Source organism: Arachis ipaensis, chromosome B07 (genome assembly GCF_000816755.2).
Source record: "Arachis ipaensis cultivar K30076 chromosome B07, Araip1.1, whole genome shotgun sequence".
NCBI lineage: Eukaryota > Viridiplantae > Streptophyta > Magnoliopsida > Fabales > Fabaceae > Arachis > Arachis ipaensis.
The window spans coordinates 23137942-23158159 of record NC_029791.2 but is presented as its reverse complement, the minus strand read 5'-3'; the positions used below and the strand labels follow the sequence as shown (position 1 = coordinate 23158159).

At 40.0% G+C, this 20218-nt stretch overlaps 1 long non-coding RNA gene across 2 annotated transcripts; it reads right to left on the bottom strand.

Annotated features, from left to right (window-relative positions):
- Nucleotides 318–18738, bottom strand: LOC107608389. 2 transcript variants are annotated; one of them, XR_002351252.1, is made up of 4 exons: nucleotides 18320–18738; nucleotides 17892–18136; nucleotides 5947–6040; nucleotides 318–739 (listed from the first exon to the last, which is right to left on the bottom strand). It is a non-coding gene; the product is annotated as an uncharacterized LOC107608389 (long non-coding RNA). The 2 variants fall into 2 exon arrangements; XR_001612843.2 differs by lacking the exon at nucleotides 318–739 and adding an exon at nucleotides 4335–5034.

The following is a 20218-nucleotide window of genomic DNA, read 5'->3' as shown; positions in this document are numbered from 1 at the left end:
TCTCACTAATATAAGCTAACCACGGATTCAAATTAGGGACATTTATTGTTTTTCACTTAGAGTTAATGATGTACTAAAGTAAAGAATAAATGGAGTTAAAAAGGCTCAATATTAGTTTGCAAAGGATAATGAAAAGGGTAAGGCCATATGGGTATGTAAGCTTAGTGAAACAAAGGCCTCAATCACATAAGTGCATGCATACATCAAACAATAGAAATATAGAATCAAGCAAGACAAAGATCACAATTTTAGAGAGAACAACACACACCAAAAACAAATATTGGTTGATAAAATGCAACACATCAAATAGGTTCAAAATATCATTGGTTTTGTGTGTTCGAGTTCTAAACCATGTTCCAAATTAAAATTTTTCAAGCAAGTTCAACAAAAATTTTAATTGAAATTAGTGAAATGTTCTAACACACTTTCTTGGAAGAGAATTCATCGCTTCAACCAAGTAGTACATACATGCAAGCAACTAACTACACATGCACTATATTATGCAATGCAACAACTAACTAACAAAGAAGAGTAAGAATTGATGTTGGGAAAAGGAATTGTTACCCACGGAAGTCGGTCTCGACCTCCCCACACTTAAAGATTCCACCGTCCTCAGTGCATGCAAAGATGTGCAAGTGGACGGGTTGCTACAACTGATGCGCTTTCTTGAAAGATTGTGTGGCGGAACTTGTTTGTTATCCCATTTAGAAGTTTTCCATTTTTTGTCTTGGTGGCCATCCTGAAAGAAGAGAAAAAAGAAGAAGAATAACCCACAAACAAAGATATGCAAACAAATAAAATATGGATAGGCTAATGCCAAATAATAATGAGGTTCTCAACTACATGGTAGCTACAACATATAAGTGAGAAAATAATGTAGGTGAATGGCATATCAATAGTGCAAGAATTGCAACAATGAGGGAGAGAGAGTGGTTCATGAAAAACAACATAAGTTCATATCAATGCAAAATTAATACAAGTGGCATAAAAGATTAGCATTGACCTATAAATAATATCTCCTAATAATTAAAAATAAGTCACTAAGCACCAAAACAATGCAAGAATATTCAATAGGTGAGAAAGAAAATTTAACACCAATTGTTAAAATAACAAATATAGAAAAGAAAACAGGAACAAACAACAAAGTTAAAATGCAATGAATGCAAGTATGCAAATGTAATAAGTAAAGGAAAAGAAAGATAAGAAAAAATGAGAAGTAAAATTTTGAAAAGTGAGAGAAGAATAAAGTAAGAAAAGGAGAAGAAAAGGAAGAAGAAAGGAAAGAGGAAAGAATAAGAAAGGAGAAAAGAAAGAAGAAGAAAGGAAAAGAAGAAGCGATGCGTAAGCGTCGTCCACCCGCACGCGTGGGATGCAGAATGAGGAGGTGGCGCGTACGCGTCAGTCACGTATATGCGTTGGTGTGAATTGTGCTCCTCGCATAACACTCGCACAGTTCTCGCGTAAGTCTCTATTTTTTGTACCAGGGATGGCAGCATGAAGATACGACACGTGCGCGTCGTCCACGTTCACGCGTGGGAAGCACAAAATGCAAATGATGCGTACGCGTCAGTCACGCGTACGCGTGGGTTGGGTTGTGCGCCTGGCACCCCACCCACATGGATCCAACACAACTCTCTGGTTTTTGTACCAGAGAGCAATATTCAATATGACGCATGCGCGTCGACCATGCGCACGCGTGAGACAAATTTTTTTTTTAAATAAACTAACAAGCTACCAAAGTAAAGCCAAACTTTATTAAACAAGTAAAACCACAACTTAAACTAAATAATCCTAACTAAAAATAAAAATTTAATTTATTACCAATATAAATAAAAGAGAAAATAGGAAGAATTTACCATGGTGGGGTGTCTTCCACCTAGCACTTGTTAAAGTCCTTAAGTTGAATATTTGGTGAGCTCCTTGTCACTGTGGCTTGTGCTTGAACTCATCTTGAAACTTCCACCAACGCTTGGACTTCCAATAAGCTCCAACATTTCCAATTGAATTTATCAAGCCTTGATGAAGTTCTTCACAAGTTTTGAGCTCCCAAAGTTGATCCTCTTGTGTGCCGGGATCCCAAATCTTGTTTCTACACTCGTCTTTAAGTTAATCATCATTGTTCCAATCAGGTGGCAAGCAATCCGAATTCTCAATGAAGTACCAAACTCTTCTCTTAGATCCAACCAATTGATCACTAGTCCAACCCTTGCATCTAACTCTTGAAATATCAACCTTGATGAGTCTTGATTTGCAACTCCAACCACTAAACATCCTTCTCTTACACTTCATTCCATAAAGCCTCCTAAGTTGGCCATCCGTTTCAAGAATACCACACTCAAGTGGGACAATAAAGCTAAGAGAGATAAGTTTTACCCACTCATATGAAGGAGTAGACGGCAACCTAGGTAGAGAAGTCTCCAACGATCTTGATAAAGCATATTCAACTTCCGTCCAACCTTGCCGAAGAACTTCCACCTTTTGAAAAGATTCTTCACTTTCAAGCTTTTCCTCACCGAATTCATCCGATTCTTCTCCATTACTCAAATCATAAGTATGAGGTTGAGAGAAATCTACCTCAACGTTGCTTTCGATTTCATTAGGAGAAGGTTCTTCAAACTCAAGGGGTTCACTTGTGGATGCAAATTCATTACTAGGATGGCTTGATTCAGGATCATCACACCAAGGAAACTTACCTCTTGATCTATCCCGTCTAATTCTTTAAAGGGAACATGCCTTAGAGGTTGTGCACTACCCTCCTCAACATTAATTTCAAGCTTCTTAGAGGAATACTTGACGATCGGGTTTTCTGCTAGTAAAGAAATTCACAAATAAATTCTCGTTGCAAGTATAGTTTCTAAACTAGCAAAGAATCCTTTCGTACAAAAGTTTGGTTGTCACAAGTAACAAAACCCCTAAAAAGTAATAACTGAAGTATTTAAATCTCGGGTCATCTCTCAAGGAATTGCAGGAAAGTATGATTTATTATTGGTTATGGAAAAGTATCTTTTTGGGTTTTTGAAATAGGGAACAAGGAAATAAATTGGCAAGAAAGTAAATTAATAATCATGAAAACCCTTGCAAGGTATGAGAACTGGAAATTCCATCCTAGTTATCCTTATCAATTGTGATGAGAATTATTTATTTCTCCCACTTAGTTAACCCTTACTAAATAAAGGAAAGTCAAGTGGACTAATCAATGGGATTTCTCAAGTCCTAGTCAACTCCTATGGAAAGACTAGCTTTAGAGGGATCCAAATCAATCAGCAAATTCCAATTTTCAACCAACAATGAGTTTGAAAACTCAAGTGTCACCAATTACTCAACCAAAGCTAAGAAGGTAAAAAGCTAAATTAAAATCATAAATCTGAAATACCTCAAATTACATTAAATATAGAATCAAATCTAACATTGGAAGGTTCATAAACCAAATTAGGAAAATAAGTAATTAACAAGTGAAATAGATAAACCAAAATACTAAAATAAATAAAAGTAAAAGAGAAAACTAAATTAAAGGAACATTGAACCTGGATCTGAGAAAAAATAAATCTAAAACTAAGAGAAATCCTAAATCCTAAAACCTAGAGAGAGGGGAGAGCCTCTCTCTCTCTCTCTAAAACTACATCTAAAACCTAAAATTGTGTATAATGAATGTTGTGTTCATGATTCTCCCACTTTATAGCCTCTAATCTGTGTTTTCTGGACCGAAAACTGGGTCAGAAACAGCCCAGAAATCGCTGGGGGCGAATTCAAATACGTGCATGTCGCTGGTTTTGTGCAGATCCATGCGTGCGCGCGGATTCACGCGTGCGCGTCACTTATCTTCAAGGAAATATGGCAAATTATATATCATTTCGAAGTCCCAGATGTTAGCTTTCCAACGCAACTGGAACGCCTCATTGGGACCTCTGTAGCTTAAGTTATGGTCAGTTAAATACGAAGAGGTCAGGCTGGACAGCTTAGCAATTTCTTCAACTTCTTGTATTCCTTCCACTTTTGCATGCTTCCTTTCCATCTTCTAAGCCATTCCTGCCTTATAAATCCTAAAATCACTTAACACACATATCAACGCATCGAATGGTATAAAGGGGAAATAATTTTTGGTAATTTAAAGGCTTGGGAAGCAAGTTTCCAATTATAGAACAAAATTAGGAAGGAAAATGTAAAACCATGCAATTAGTATGAATAAGTGTGCAAAGACTTGATACAAACCACTCAATTGAGCATAAGATAAACCATAAAATAGTGATTTATCAATACTTTACAACTCTAGATTCCCATCAAGGTTCAGCAACTCCTAAGTCTTCGACCACTTCTTCCTCTTCAACAATTACGGCTTCCTCCAATTGTTCTAGTACAAAACCACATTCCTCATTTTCCACCGGGGCTTCTAATCTCTCCTTCATGCTATGATCCTCATTAGATTCTCCACATGTGTCCATGGGGATACTTTGAGTGTCTAAACGTAGGGTTACTAAATTATTTACTACCTCGGTCAAGATAGCTATGAATTCCAGTGTCGTCGTTTGCATCTCTTCTTGCCCTTGAAGAAGAACACCAAGGGTGTCATCCATTGGAGATTGGAGTGGATATGAGGGTTTATTGCTTGGGAGGAAGGGTTCATGATAGGAAGGTGGTTCATCTTGATAAGGATATGGAGATGGTGTATAGTGAGGTGGTTCTTGGGAGTAATTGTGTTGGAATTGGGGTGATTCTATGTATAGATCATATGGCTCAAAGGTGGTTGGTATGGTGGATATGGGTTACGGTCATATGGAAGTGTTTGATTGTAAGGGGCTTGTGAGTATGGCGGTTCAAAACTATGTTGAGGAGGGGGTTCATAGGTATATGGTAGTGGTTGTTGGTAGTCACAAGGAGGTTCACCATATCCATTGTCTTGGTATGCATCATGGAATGGCTCTTGCTCGTAGTACATTAGAGAGGGTTGATGCCATGGAGGTTGTCCATAAGCTTGAGGCTCTTCCTACCTTTGATTGTCCCATCCTTGATGCATATTCTCATTGTAGCTTCCATTCCCTACAACATAATTTGAACCAAACTCATAGCCAAAAGGGTGAGAATTCGTAGTAACAAGAGAAAATAAAAACAAAAACTAACAAGAAATAATGAAAATAAACTCCTAAAACTAGCAACGACTAACAAAGAAATGAAAAGGTAAACATATTTACAATATTCACAATAACCAATAATAAGGCACACATTTGCAATTTCCCAGTAACGGCGCCAAAAACTTGACGGAGAAAAAATGTCGGGAAAGATTTTTACAAAAATATTGTGTTGCAAGTATAGTTCTAAACCGACAATTCAACCTCAATCAACGTTTAAATTGTTTATCACAAATACAAACCCAATAAAATTAACCAAAGTATTTAAACATCGGGTTGTCTCTCAAGGAATTGCAGGGAAGTGTATTTATTATTGGTTATGAAAAAGTATATTTTTGGGTTTTGTAATAAGAAACAAAAAAGTAAAATGGTGAGAAAATGAACTAATAGCTAAGAAAGCTCTTAGCAAGGAAAGAGAATTAGAAGTCTTATCCTCATTATCATCGTCAATTGTGATAGTAAATGTGAATTGTCTTCACTTAGTTAACCTCTAACCAATGGAGGAAGGTCAAGTGTATACAATCAACTTGAGTTCACAAGTCCTAGTCAACTCATAGTGAGAGACTAGCTTTGGTGAAGTTCAAGCTAACCGGCAATTTTCAATCACCAATCAATAAAAGACTTTTGATAACTCAAGAGTCTCTAAATAATTAATCCAAGTCAAGAACATAAAAATCTAAATTAAAATCTACCCAAACATTTTATCAAACACTTGGAAGGCATAAAATAAAAGCATAGAAAAGTAATAAGAGAATGTAAAATCTAAGACCAACAATTGCAAGGAATCAATAACAACAATTGAAGACCCTGAGGAGTCACTCACTAGAGCTCTCCAGCACCCATCTCCCAGTCACCCTCACCACTTCGACAAGCCAACGGACATGAGATATGATGGAACCCAAGACCCTGAGGAACACCTGACGGCCATTGAAGAAAGAAGCAGTAAACATGACATACCTCAAATTGCATTAAAAAGAAATTGAATCTAACATGAAGAGTTCATAAAATAAATTGGAAAAATAAAGAAATCAACAAGAGAAGATAAACTAAGATGCTAGAATAATAGAATGTAGAAGAGAAACTAAATTAAAGCAAGATGGAAATCTGAATTGGAGAAGAAATAAAACTAAAAACCCTAAAATTTAGAGAGAGAAGATAGCCTCTCTCTCTAGAAACCTACATATAAAACCTTAAAATTGTGAATGAATGAAAATTGAATGATTGATTCCCTTGATTTGTCCCACTCAGCAGCCTCTAATTTTCATTTTCGGGCTTGAAACTGGGTCAAAAGCAGCCCAGAAATCGCCCCCAGCGAATTCTGTTAATTGCAGCATGTGACGCTCGTCACGCGTACGCGTCGCTGAACTTTTCACTGGCCACGCGTAGACGTCAGGCATGCGTAGGCGTCATCCACGCGTGCACGTCATTTGTCTGCTGCACCAGTCACGCGTACGTAGGGGTGGCAAACGGGCCTAAATCCGTCGGGCCGGCCCGTGTAACCCACCAAAAAAGGCGGGCCGGGCTGGAAAATTGGGACCGCCAAATAGCAAAAGCCCGCTTAACCCGCACCGCTTAAACCGCTGGTTTTGGCGGGCTTTGGCGGGGCGGGGCGGGCTTCCCCGCTGGGCTTAGTATTTTTTTAGTAAGGGGGTATTTTTACAATTTTTTTACTAAAACCCAACTTCCCCCAACCCAACTTACAAGAGAATGAAGATGAAAATTGAGTGTTTTAGATGATGTTTGTTTTGTTTTAGAGACAATATTGTTAATTATGTTGGCGGGGCAGGGCGGGCTTCCCCGCTTGCCACCCCTACGCGTACGCGTCGTTCATGTGTGCGCATCGGCTCCAGCTTCTCAAATCCTCAATTTCTTGTGCTCCTTCCGCTTTTGCATGCTTCCTTTCCATCCTCTAAGCCATTCTTGCCCTAGAAAACCTGAATTCACTTAACGCACATATCACGGGATCGATGGTAATAAAAGAGGATTAAAAATTAGCAAATTTAAGGCCAAAGAAGCATGTTTTCAATCATAGCACAAATTCGAAAGGATTTATAAAATCATGCAATTTATATGAATAAGTGTAAGAATAGTTGATAAAATCCACTCAATTTAGTACAAGATAAACCATAAAATAGTGGCTCATCAAGGGTCACCCAAAGAGTCGGGGAGCCGACCAGAAAGTTCCTCGATGGGTTCAATGACGAATGCTTGGAAATTGACAGTTTGACTGACTCAGTGGCCAACTTGTGTCTGACGAACGGTTTGCTAACGAAGACTTTAGGAAGCACCTTACCAATAAGCTTGTATGGACCATGCAAGAGATCCAGAACGTGGGAAGAGAATACATTAATGACAAGTAGGTGACTCAGGTGGTAGCAGCCAACAAACGGCAGCCAGCCAACCCTTCTCCCCACCACCCAGGGCGCGAAGATAAAGCAAGAGAACCTCCCAAGGAAGGGTGATCGGGTAAACCCTTCAAGCCGTTCTTCCGGGTGGGAAAGTTCACAAACTACACCCCCCTCACATCTCCCATCGCCGAAGTTTACCAACAGATCACTGACAAGGGCATTCTGTCAAAGCCCCGGCAACTAAAAGATAGAATAGGTGGGAACAAGAGCTTGTACTGTAATTACCACAAAGGGTTTGGCCACAAAACCCAGAACTGTTTTGACTTGAAAGATGCCTTGGAACAAGCCATCTGTGAAGGTATGCTAACCGAGTTTTCCCAGTTCTAAGGGAGCTCGGGAGAAGGGAGCGAGAACGCTTCGAGGAAGATCGTGGCCGGACCGTGAAACAGAAACAAGGACCTAGCGAGGACACTGACATCGCCCTCACTGTGGTAAACATGGTAATAGTGAGAGACGCACCCCCCAAGTCAAGGTCTGCTACCAAAAACCCTAAACCAAAAAGGACACGAAAGTCCTAACCGTGTCATCGGGTAGCCATAGACCTCATCCCAAGGAAATTCCAAGGATATCGTTTGAACTAGAGGACCAGTGGACTTACGACATCCCGGAAAACCCCCTATGGTGATTACGGCGAGAGTCGGTACGGGTTTGGTCAAGCGGATCCTCGTGGATACGAAAGCTGACTCCAATATCATGTTCAGAAATGTGTTCGATGCCTTAGAACTCTGCGAGACTGACCTAAAAACCCATCAGTATGGGGTCATTGGCCTTGGGGACAACTTTATAAAACCCGACGGGATAGTCACCCTCCCTGTTTGTATTGGTAGAGGAGAAGGAAAGAGGTTGGTAATGGCCGAATTCGTAGTACTAAGAGACCTAAAAAGTTGTCACTGATAACGGGTCTGTTGGATCCCTTAGGGGAGACCTAAAAACTCGGTTGCATGCGACAACGCCAGCCTCTCCTTGTGAAAGAAACCGAAGGTCAGCATAATCATTGAGAGTTCTACTGGGATGGTTTACAAACAGTCTATCAAGTTCGATTTCCCTGTCTCGAATAACCAGGCAGAGTACGAGGCATTGATAGGAGGCCTACTCTTGGGGAAAGAGGTCGGGGCAATGCAAGTTGAGGTGAACAGTGATTCTCAAATCGTCTCTTCCCAAATCAACGGGACCTACCAGGCTAGAGATTCCTTGTTACAGAAGTATTTGGAGAGGGTTAAAAGTTTGAGCGAGGACTTTGATGAGGTCGTGGTGCAGCATGTCCCAAGAGAAAGGAATGCACGGGCCAACCTTCTATCAAAGCTGGCGAGCAAGAAGCCAGGATTGGGAAACCGGTCTTTGATTCAAGGGCTGATAAAGGAGCCTACGGTGACCCTGTGTGTGACCCAAACAGCAAACACCCCCTCATGGATCGACCCAATTCTTAACTTCTTGGAAGTCAGCAAACTTCCCGAGGACGAGAAGGCGACGAAGATGATAAGAAGGGAAAAGGCCAAGTATGTGACAATACAAGGCCAGTTGTTCAAGCGAGGGGTGAACCAGCCCCTACTAAAATGCCTAAGCCCCGACCAAACGGACTACGTCTTAAGCGAAGTCCACGAGGGTTGTTGTAGTCACCACATTGGGGGAAAGGCCTCAGCCAGGAAGCTCGTTAGGGCTGGTTACTATTGGCACTCGATGATGTCTGATGCCCAAGAATTTGTAAAGAAATCCAAGAAATTCCAAGAAAATGCCAATTTCTACAAGACCCTAACAGCGGAGTTGAGCCTACTGATAGCTCTCCGACCTTTCTATCAGTGGGGAGTCGACCTGCTGGGGGCCTTCCCAGTAGGCCCGTAACAGGTTAAATACCTAATCGTGGCCATTGACTACTATACTAAGTAGGTCGAGGTGGAACCACTGGCTAGCATATCGTTGGCAAATGCCGAAAGTTCATGTGGAGGCAAGTAATCTCCAGGTTTGGAATCTCATATGTCGTTATATCAGATAACGGGACGCAATTCACTAATAAGAAGTTCAGTGAGTTCCTTTCTGGCCTAGGGATAAAACAGAGGTTCTCGTCAGTAGAGCACCCACAGACCAACGGTCAGGTAGAAGCAGCGAACAAAATAATCCTCCAAGGCCTCAGGAAACGACTTGACCAGAAGAAGGGGGCATGAGCAGACGAGCTCGCTTCGGTCTTGTGGTCCTATAGGACGACACCACAATCCTCCACCAGGGAGACACCTTTGCGGCTCACCTATGGAGTCGATGCAGTGATCCATGTGGAAGTAGGGGAGCCGAGTCCACGGCTGCTCTTTGGTGGAGTCGAGAAAGCAATAGAGAAGGACCTGATCGACAAGACTAGGGAGGTGGCTCACTTATTAGAAACAATGCAACAATGCTGAAACAGAGAATGGCCCTAAGGTATGATGCCAGGGTACTAAAAAGGAGCTTTGTACCGGACGACTTGGTCTTACGACGCAACGACGTAGGTCTACCAACCCTTGGAGAGGGGAAACTGGCAACCAACTGGGAGGGCCCATACAAAATAAAAAATGTAGTCGGTAATGGAGCTTACAAGTTAGAACGGCTGGACGGGAAAGAGGTGCCCAGGACATGGAATTCAGCAAACCTAAAGAGATTCTACCCGTAAAGTCCAGCACAGGACCTCGCGACCAGTCACTCCCCCAACCTAGTAACGTTTATATCTGTTCTGCTTCATTCAAGTCTTTATTTTTTCCATCCTACTTAAGTTGTCACCTATTCCACTTTGATGAAGTTTTACTTATTCTTATATGCCTTCTCGACTTACCACTTTGAGTGTACGTTTAATTCAATTATTAATGTTTTACTATCTGCTCAATTACCAAAGTCACGGCACCAAGGGACTGATCACCCCGAGAGCCAACGAAATCGTAATAATTAGTCAACGGCTATCGAAGCAAAGGCCATGCAATATAAACGGTTAAGAGTAAAAGCCTCAAGTCAGCTTGACAATTAATCATTTGATAAACAAAACGGAAAACATTTTACTCCTAAAAACTACCAACACGTCCACAACATACACTACAGAGCCACTACTGCCCAAAAAGGTACAAATATTAACAACTTACTTCTTCGGGTGGTCAACAATTTTTCCATCCTTGATGGTCTTAAATGCACCACCAGCGGAGGTGTCGAAATCAGGGACCAGCAACTTTACCTGTGCCTTGATCGCTTCCTCGGTACCCCCAATGGCGTTTCGAGCATGTTTTACGGTCTCCTTATTTTTCTTCTTTAGATCGGCGACCTCGACCTTTGCAACAGCTGCCGACGAGACGGCATCAGCAAGTTTCTTGTCTAGGTCTTCATCTCGGCCCCGAGCAGCATTCAGTTGGCTCTCCAAGGTGAGCTCCCGCTCAATAAGCCGAGCAACCATCTCGTCGGAGACCTTTACCTTCTCCTCAGATTCAGCCAATTATTTCTTCACCGACGCCACTTCCGTTTTTAACTTGTCCACGGACTGGAAAGCTGCTTGGAGCTTGTCTTCCAGGGTTCGCGCACCAGCCAAGACGGGCTCCGCGTTTCTTGCTATTGCGGCAGTCCGGAGCAAGGTGCGGTATACCAACTTGGCTTGAAAAGCAAGGTCCCCACCGTGGAAGAACTCCTCGGTACCGGGCAGGAGCTGAGCGTCAACAAAGGTCCCAGCGTCAAAGTTCCTCCCCATCGTTGTGAGGACCCCTTCTGGGCTGGAAGTCGATTTCCTCTTTTTTGGATTGTCAAGGATGGTGACCTCAAGACCCGACTCCTCTCCCAAAACCTCTGTTTCATGGGTCACACCAGCACTTGTGCTGGCGATCTCCCCTTGAGGAGGTTAGGACTGAACCTATGGAGTTGCAGAAGGCAGAGCATCGGCTGTTGAAGTGGCAGAGGTGCCATCACTGTTCCCAGGGAGAAAGAGGGACATCAAGTTCTCGAGACCAACTTGCTCGGCAGCCATGGATACTGAAATAAGGAAACATACAAGTCAAAAGTTTATTAGGCAAGCAAATAAGTTGAGCATAAGGAACACAAAACAACGGACACCCGACAACTCACCTATGTAGCTCCTACCCATCTCACGATCCCCCATTAGTAGATGGGGGTTCACATTGTTTTTGCCAAAGATAGCCAACAACACATCAGCTATGTTCTTACTCTACTGATTCCACCCTTTGTAAGTCACCTTCGTAAAGGAGTTGGCCACAGCCCCGAAGCTCCAATAAGTCGGGATATGGCGCTCCCCCTCTAAGGTTAACAAGAAGGGGTGCTGACCTTCGACGGGCCGTACCTTAAAGAATTTTTCCTTGAAGCCATTAAACGAATCCTCGAACAACCTAAAGACCTATCTACCTTGGGCGGCTCGGAAAGACATATACCCTTTTTTTATGTCTCCCTTCCTTTGAAAGGTTGGTTAAGAGAAAAAACAACAGGAAAACCTCCATTGAGACCGGCAGCTCCAGGTATTCGCATACCATCTCAAAGCTCCGGATGGAAGCCCAGCTGTTCGGGTGTAGTTGTGATGGTGCACATCACACCGATTTAGAAACGCCATCACAAAGGAGAAGGGCGTCCGAACCCCTAGGCTGGTGAACATAGATTTATACACCCAGAGCCAGTCGGCAACTCGGGGGGTGTTAATATTTATATGACATATTCGTTCTTGTTCCCCGAGAATGAACGAATGATAACGCTCCTCCTCAGGACCCCCTCTGCAAAGCAGGTCAGAGTTGCGGAACTCCTGGAGCTCCTCGAGGGTCATCCTGGAAGGTGTATCCTTCACATCTGAGGTAACCCAAGCGTAACGGTCCACGGAAACTCGCGAGAGGGGCTGTTGCACCATACCTACAGTGGGGGCACCACTTAAATTCAGACCGGGTGGTCGCGAACTCGGAAGATGTGGAAACTAACGCTACCCCTTACCAAACACTATTCTACAGATGATCAAAAAAGCAAAGACAACACACCCTGTGGTAACCCCCCTAATTTATCTAGCAGCAACGTAACCCAAACGAAGTAATTAAAGACAATTCAAGCAACCAAAGAAGAAAACAACAACAATAACAAGTAGGATCAATCCACTAAAAGTGAAGAGGAACAAGGCTTACCAGGAAGTAACAGGTGGAGAATAGCGAATCCAACGAAATGCAAGGGAACAAAGATGAACTAGAGCGTCTGGATCAGGGAGAATTAGGAAGAAAAAGAAGGAAGAAACAGTAGTAGATGATGTGAACTGATGAGAGTATGAGACGTGAAAGGGGAAGAAAAGGCACAAAAACTGAAATGTAACTGATACTGAGAAGCGTGAAGGTCAGGGGTAAAAAGGACTTTTCACCCAAGGTTTCAAATCAGTTACAACGAGCATTAAATGTCCAGTTCAAAAAATGAGGCGATGATTGACGTTCTCTAAGAACGGACGAAGGCTACTCACGCGTAGGGGACATGCCCCTTATCGCGAGTGGTTGACCCCTCGTCAACCGCACCAAAGGAGGAGTTGAGAAGAACGCGCCAACCACGGTACTCACAACCGTAGCTAGCACGTTAGGGGCACTGTTCTGGCCCAGCCCAATGAAGACCAGGGACCTGGGTCCACCTGGACAGCTGGAAAGGAAACTTCCAGGAAAGAGGGTCTACCCGCATGGGACCCACACCCGTACAGGCTATATAAGGGGACGGCCCTACCACTCCCCAGAGGTAAGTCACCTAACCCTAACCCTAATAGCCGCTTCTGGTACGGACACTGACTTAAGCGTTGGAGTCCTTGCAGGTGGTCCCACCTCATCTTCTACCCATCAGGCCGGAGGAGTCACTCACGAGAGCTCTCTAGCACCCAACTCCCAGTCACCCTCACCTTTACCACATCCTGATCCGACCCATTCGATACACAAACAGACATTTTCCTTTTAAATTATATTATTTATATTATTGTTATCATTTTATTAAAAATATTATCTAGTAAGGATATTATTTTATGGCCAACTGCGCATCGGCGCGTAAGCGTGCATAACGCGTCCGCGCCGGTGAAAAAAAAAAAAAAAAAAAAAAGAGAAGTGACTGAGAGAGAAAGAGAGAGAACCGTAGCTTCCTTGATCTTCCGGTTTCAATTTCTTAAGATTCGTAACTCCAATAAAAAATCTAATAATCCTATAAAAGTATTCGTATTCTCTTTCTCTATACGTTTGTGTTATTTTTGTTTGATAAAAGTTGACGGTGACGTAACTCTCCTTTTTCTTGAGTTCGGCCAATTGGAGTTCTAGGAGGTAAAGATGATTTCTGACATTTTTTTCTTCGGCAGCTCAGTCAAAAATCTTTTCCGAAGCTTCGAGTATTTTGATTTCATACGGAAGTAGGTTTTCGATAAATTCTCAATAAGTAAATGTGTGTTGAATAAGTGATTTGATGTTGTGATTGATTATTGATTGAGTTTGATCGAGTTTATGTTGAATTTTTGCAATATATTGATGTATATGTGAAGTTCATGGCTTAGCTGTGACGAAACCAGCAGGGAACAAACTGTTTTGGAGATTTTTAAGTTGAAATATCGTTGAGGATCAAGTAAAAAATTGCTGAGGTTTGATGGTCGAGAGATTAAATTAAAAGTTACGGTGAACCGATAACTGAAAAACTCAAAACGAATTAAAATACAAGTAATATTTTGAAAGAAAAAGGCTAAGACTTTCAGTTTTGGTATAAGAGGGAGGTTAGTAATTAACTTTTATTTTTGAAGGATAACATTGTATTTGTATATAAAAATCAAGGTAAAATTTGTAATTATATAAGTTTTTGGGTATTTTGGGTGATAAATAAAGTATAAGAATAAAAATGGATATTTTGTAAAAGATTAGGGTTACTTTTATAGGTATTGCGATAAGTGAGGTTTCAAATATAATTTTATAAAAATATTGGGTTAAAAATGAAATATTTAAAAGTTTGAATATTAAAACGTAGATAATAAAGTTTAAGAATAAAAGCTTTACGAAACTAAGTTTTTAAGAAAAGATATAAATTTTATTTAGTTTCTGTTCTGGCCCAGCCCAACGAAGACCAGGGACTTGGGTCCGAACGCCCGACTAACCCGACGGGTTTTCGAACCCGAGCCGGGAGGTGACCCGAACGTCAACCCCCCCTCTCCGCGTGAACCTGGACAGCTGGAAAGGAAACTTCCAGGAAAGAGGGTCTACCCGCATGGGACCCACACCCGTACAGGCTATATAAGGGGACGGCCCTACCACTCCCCAGAGGTAAGTCACCTAACCCTAACCCTAATAGCCGCTTCTGGTACGGACACTGACTTAAGCGTTGGAGTCCTTGCAGGTGGTCCCACCTCATCTTCTACCCATCAGGCCGGAGGAGTCACTCACGAGAGCTCTCTAGCACCCAACTCCCAGTCACCCTCACCTTTACCACATCCTGATCCGACCCATTCGATACACAAACAGACATTTTCCTTTTAAATTATATTATTTATATTATTGTTATCATTTTATTAAAAATATTATCTAGTAAGGATATTATTTTATTTATAATATACTAAATGGATAAGCAAAAAATTGTCCTAAAAGTTTTAGAAAGACAAATATAAATTAAGAATTTGATTCTCTTTCCATAAGACACTTAGGGAAAGGTAAGAAAATAGTGCGAAGATAATTTATATTGTAGAATGATAAGAAAGAAAAGAAAGAAAGAACTAAAAGAAAAGGAGATAAGCAGAGATATGGTGGTGAGTCCACCGAGATTTACTTTCCAGAGATACATCGACCAATCCAAGGGATGGCCGCTCCTGTAAGACAGAAGTTTCTTACAATGTTATCAATACATACATTGGCTAGAGAGAGCCTCACCCTGTAAGACTGAGGTTGCTTACAGAGGTTATATTTACATACATCGGCTCAAGAGAGTCGCACCTGTAAGACAGAGATTGCTTATAAAGGTTTTGGCACTGGAAGCCAAACTCAGACAAAGGTTACTGAGTTAAGTAGAAATATAATTCGATAAATAACAGAGAATAAAAAAATTAAAAGAATAAAAGAAACTAAAAGAATCCCTATCATAGGAGAACAGAGCACAGAAAAGAAAAGAATGTATTAACTAAAAGGGTCTCTGCCACAGGAGAGTAGAGGGCAAAGATAAAGAAAAAGCTTTAAAAGACTGTCTGCCACAGGATATGAGAATGATTGAAAGGTTACGAGAGAGTGACGCAAAGTAAATAGTTATGATGCCGATATGAAAATGTTAAGTCGTGGGCTTTGTATATGAATGACTATGCAGGGGTGCCCATAAATGTGGAATAGCTTCCAAGAATATGGGTCACATGCTTCAGCTGGAGAATCAGCGCCTGCAAGTACTTGCAGAGGTCATGTTCGACATACTTCAGCTAGAGAATTAGCGCCTGCAAGAAGTAAAAACTTGCAGAGGGTTTCATGTCGTTGGAATGCCTTATCCGACTTGCGAGTTGGATTGCGTCGGGTGCGGGTCGAAACCGACAAATGAGCTCATTACCTACACTAGGGATAGACATGCATCATATCTGTTTGCGCATATTTGTTTGTGAGTGTGTTTCTTGTGATTGTGGGTGCGCTATATGATTGCTTGATTTCTGTGTTCTTTGTTTGTTAAGTCTAAATGTATTCTATTGTCCGTTGCTGTTGGCTATGGTAATAAAATGAGTATAACTATACACCCCGACCCTACTAAGAACTCCCCAGTTCTGACCCCCTATTTCCATCCCTTTCAACAATAGGTGCGAAGGTTTAGTGCTGAGCTACAGGAGCATAGAAGATTATGTTCACGAGTTGAGTTGTTACAATTTACTTTCCCCTCGTCATTTATTGTTTTTAGTTGGGTTAAGTTCATTTTTGGTCCCCAACGTAGAGGTCGAAAATCGGAATCGTCCCTAACTTTTTTTTTTGCTACAAAATGGTCCCCAAAATGGCAGGTGTGGTGGTGGTGGTGGTGCTTATGCTTATGTTTCTGCTGGTGCTTTGCATAATTTTGGGGAAGAAGGGATAGGGGCATTTTAGTCCGAAGGATGATTTTAAAACAAACTGAAACTTTGGGGACCATTTTGTAGCAAAAAAAAAGTTAGGGACGATTCCGATTTTCGACCTCTACATTGGGGACCAAAATTAAACTTAACCCTTTTTAGTTTTTATAGGGGTAGGATTTGTTTTTGAGAATCTTGAAATAAGTCTATGTATTTAATATATATATATATATTGTGATTAAATAGTTAAAGTACAGACTCATCATTTTTTGAAATAAAACTTCGGTTCGTATTCGTAAGGGCTCAATATTAAATAAATATAGTATAAAATAAAAAGGTTTAAAGGTAAGTAACGCTTGGACTTTTAGTACGATCATGAGGTGCTAAAAGTTAGGGTGTTACACTTACTCACTTATTCTTTGCTGATGACTTTATATTATTTAGCAGAGCTTCCATGGAGGATTGTCAGAACGTAATGTCTATTTTTAATACTTACTCTCTACTCAGTGGACAAGCAATCAATCAAGACAAATCTTCGATTTTCTTCAGTCGCAACACTCCTACTGACACTAGAGAGAACTTAGCAGCCATACTTCAGGTCCCAAACGTAGGAAACCAAGACAAGTACCTTGGTTTATCTTTGATGATACACAGATTAAAGAAAGCTACATTCAACTACATTAAAGACTAAGTTTCAAGTAAGCTTTAACATTGGAAACGATCTTTTTTGTCGGTGAGTGGTAGAGAAGTGCTTGTTAAAGTAGTTGCAACTGAAGTGCCTATGTATACTCTAAGTTGTTTTAAGTTGTCGGATTACTAGCGAAAGAGTTACACAATATGATCATGCAATTCTGGTGGAGACAAAGAGATTCAGAGAGAAAAATGCACTAGATTAAGTGAAACAGTGTTTGCAGATCTAAGAATCAAGGGGCCTTGCTTTTAAAGACTTGCGAGCCTTTAATCTAGCTATGCTCGGGAAACAAAGATGAAGATTACTAACGAGAACTAATTTGTGAATCTATCAAATGTACAAAAGCAAAAATTTCAGGCATTCCTCTTTACTTAGAGCAAAGGTTGGAACCAACCTCTCTTGGGGTTGGCGGAGTTTATTGAAAGGTGACAAAATTTTAAAAAAGGGTGTCAAATGGAAGATAGGAAGAGACAGTTCAGTAAAGATTATGGAGGACTCATGGATTAAGAATCTCCCTCCCCTGTTAATTATGGGTACACCTAATCTAGACTCACAACTGTTATAGGTTGAACAACTTATGACCACAGAAAAAAATGGAGTCAACAACTAGTTTTCCAACAATTCAGTCCAAAAATTGCTCAGACCATAATATAGACAAAATTTGAAGAAGATAGAGATTTATTAACCTGGTCGAAAGAGAAGAAGGGCAATTATACAGCAGCATCAAGATACTCCTTGGCGTTTCAGTTCTACCACCTCCTCTAGAGCAGCTTCCAACTCAATTCGCAATGAAGAGACTCTAAAATTTCATTTGGGACTTACAATGTCAACCGAAAGTTAGATTATTCCTTTGGAAATTTATGCACAATGGACTTTCAATAAATGTAAGAATTTATAAACGAATACAGAGAATATCACCAATTTGTCATCGCTGCAAAAAGGAAAGTGAATCTGTCAGTCACTGTTTAGTACGGTGTAAAAAGTATGGCTAAACTCAGGTATTGAAGTTTCTGAACTGCAATCAAATTTAAATTTTTGACAATAGTAGTTAGAATTCATTAAGAAGATGAAGAACACTAAAAATAGAAGACAAACGACAATAACAATTACATACCTTTTATGGGAGATATAAAAAATACGTAATAGATTCATTTTTTAAGGAGAGCTCGCAACATAGCAGCCAATCATTGCAGCCGCTGCACTTAATACTTCCGATTTTTTAAGAGCTCATGAATTTTGAAGAGCCTGTGAATTTTAAAGAGATAAGGTATTGGAACTTATTTTCTCTTTCTATTAAAATTGTTTTTTTTATTACACCGTATTTTTATATAATTTTATAATGATATTACCTTTTTTATCCTACTGTAAGATCATCGTAGCCCAAATATTCCAATTCAATGAATAAATGTCTATTTGATTTTGAAAAAAAAAAATTTGTCCATATAATAAAGAATGTAACGCTCTTAATTTAATAGTGAACGTTTAAATAACAACCAATATATATCTTCCTAATCAATAATAAAATTAGGGATATTTATGGCCTGGTCCGGTCTAAAAATTTGATCTGGTTTCGAATATTTTAAAAAATAATTTGGTTTGATTTTACCGGATCTAGAATCAAGGTCTCAAAAATAGACCCGGTTATTATTTCGGGTCAGGTTTGGATTAAGGCGAACCCGACTTCACCCGATTCATGTGCATCCTAAGAGAACTAAAAAAGATGTATATGTTTTAAATTAATTTTAATATTATGTTATATTAATTATAAGTTTATTGTTTTATTTTTAATCACACTTGTTGAATTAGAAATAAATCAAAGAAGCATCAAATTATAATTTATAGACAAATTCAAGTTCAAGTATAGATATCAACTTTTGGGTAATAAATTTTTTTTTATAAATAAGTGTAACATAAATAAATCTTTTTATAAATTATTGTTAAAACTTTAAAGATCCGATTTTCATCCGATTTGGACTCGGTATAATTGTGACTGAACGATCGGTTTCTAGCTGGTAAAGAAATTTATAAAATTAATCGCGTTGCAAGTATAGATTCTAAACCAACAGAGAACCCTTTCGTACAAAAGTTTGGTTGTCACAAGTAACAAACCCAATAAAATTTATAAACCGAAGTATTCAAATATCGGGTCGTCTTCTCAAGGAATTGCAGGGAAGTATGATTTATTATTGGTTATGGAAAATAGTATTTTTGGGTTTTTTCAAAAAGGTTTGAATGAGAAAAATAGGTTGCATGGACTAATAAATCATTAGCTAATAAAACTCTAGGCAAGGTATGAGAATTTGGAAGTCCTATCCTAGTTATCCTTATCGATGGTGATGAGAATTGAGTTTTAATCCAACTTAGTTAACCTTTACTAAAGCAAAGGAAAGTCAAGTGGACTAATTAGTTTGATCTTCAGGTCCTAGCCAATTCCTAAGAAAGGACTAGAGTTATTGGAATTCAATTCAATTAGCAAAAATAACAATTATCAATCACGATGAGTTTGATAACTCAAGAGTCTCCAATTAATCAATTAAAGCCAAGAATATAAAAAGCTAAATAAGAATCATAAATCTGAAATACCTCAATTTATATTAAATAAAGAAAATCCTAACATGAATGGTTCATAAGCCAATTTGGCAACATAAGTAATTAACAAATAAAAGCATTAAAGTATCTGGAAGTAGAAGAGAAATATAAAGTAAAAGGAATATTGAACCTGAGAAGAAGTTGAAATCCTAAATCCTTTAAGAGGAATCCTAATCCTAAAACCTAAGAGAGAGGAGAGAACCTCTTTCTCTAAAAACTACATCTAAAATCCTAAAATTGTGTGAATGAAAAGTATGTTGTATGAGTTGTTCTATGAATGGATGCATTCCCCCACTTTACAGCCTCTAATCTATGTTTTTCGGGCCAAAAACTAGGTCAAAAACAGCCCAGAAATCGCCCAGGTCGCGGCAAAGTGACGCGGAGGCGTCGTCCACGCGTTTGCGCGGATGCACTTTTGCCAGGT